Raw genomic sequence first — 1,743 nt, 5'->3', positions numbered from 1 at the left:
ATGGGGGAGTGTGTGATGGGGGAGTGTGTGATGGGGGGAGTGTGTGATGGGGGTGTGTGGGATGGGGGTGTGTGTGATGGGGGTGTGTGATGGGGGTGTGTGTGATGGGGGAGTGTGGGATGGGGGAGTGTGTGATGGGGGAGTGTGGGATGGGGGAGTGTGTGATGGGGGTGTGTGTGATGGGGTGTGTGGGATGGGGGTGTGTGGGATGGGGGTGTGTGTGATGGGGGTGTGTGTGATGGGGGTGTGTGTGATGGGGGAGTGGGATGGGGGTTGGTGATGGGGGGGGGTGTGTGATGGGGGAGTGTGTGATGGGGGAGTGTGTGATGGGGGAGTGTGGGATGGGGTGTGTGGGATGGGGGTGGTGTGATGGGGGGTGTGGGATGGGGGTGTGGTGGGTGGGGGAGTGTGGGATGGGAGAGTGTGTGATGGGGGTGTGTGTGATGGGGGTGTGTGGGATGGGGTGTGGGATGGGGTTGTGTGGGATGGGGGTGTGTGTGATGGGGGAGTGTGTGATGGGGGTGTGTGTGATGGGGGTGTGTGTGATGGGGGTGTGTGGGATGGGGGTGTGTGGGATGGGGGTGTGTGGGATGGGGGTGTGTGTGATGGGGGAGTGTGTGATGGGGGTGTGTGTGATGGGGGTGTGTGTGAGTGAGGGGTGTGTGTGTGTGGGGGTGTGTGTGATGGGGGAGTGTGGGATGGGGGTGTGTGTGATGGGGGTGTGTGTGATGGGGGAGTGTGGGATGGGGGAGTGTGGGATGGAGCCAGGCCAGAATTCTCAAGTTCTCAACTCTCTACTTCCCCACTCTTTTCAAGAGACTCTGCTTAAAACCTACAGCCTGAACTCTTGCTAAAAACTCCTGGGATCAAGAAGGCAGAAATTCCAACTTGGGCAGTTGTCTTAGGTGTTGGGGGTGGGAAAAAGAAATGCTGGCACATGGACTGTTCTCACCAGCCCCAGTTCATAATCCGCCATGGATAATCATTGTTTATCAATGCTGGAAAAAATGACTGCAATTACATTTCACACATCAACACAAAGGGAAAAGAAAAGCTTCAGTGGAATGTCTGAGTCACCCTCTGGAGTCTTTAAATTACATTCATCATGGCCTTCTCCTTCCTGTATCCTCACCCTGCAGGGGGAAGGGAAGGGCCATGTGTCTGCTGCTTGCCAGCCTGGCCAGACCCTACCGACCACACAAGACTCATTTTGTAGCTTGGGGTATGACTTTCACATGTACTCTGGTGCCTCATATTTGACCATGTCCCATGGAGGGGGAGACCAGGTGGCACTCAGAGGAAGGATAGCAGGCTACCAAGAAGAGACTTGATACCCTATGAGCATATACAGGGGGAGGAAGTCCCCCTCAGGCACAGTCATAGAGGAGGGGAGTAAGGGGAAAATGGGAGGGAGGGAGGAATGGGAGGATACAAGGGATGGGATAACAATTGAGATGTAACAAGAATAAAGTAAAAAAAAAGAAAAAAAGCCCCATAAGGAACTACTGCAGGGACCAGAGGGCATTGGAGGATGATCCTTTATTTATTTATTTATTTATTTATTTATTTATTTATTTATTTATTTAGGAGGACCATCCTTTTATAGCCAGTTGCTCTATAAAGTGGAGAGCTGGGCATGTCTTTCACACATATGTGAAGGCCCTGTGGAATGAAAAGAAATCGAAGTCAGCAAGGAGACACTGCTGTCACAGGAAATGGCACCTTCGCTGGTGTATGCCTGTT

The sequence above is a fragment of the Acomys russatus genome, chromosome 1 (genome assembly GCF_903995435.1).
Source record: "Acomys russatus chromosome 1, mAcoRus1.1, whole genome shotgun sequence".
Classification (NCBI taxonomy): Eukaryota; Metazoa; Chordata; class Mammalia; order Rodentia; family Muridae; genus Acomys; species Acomys russatus.
This window is presented reverse-complemented; position numbering follows the sequence as displayed.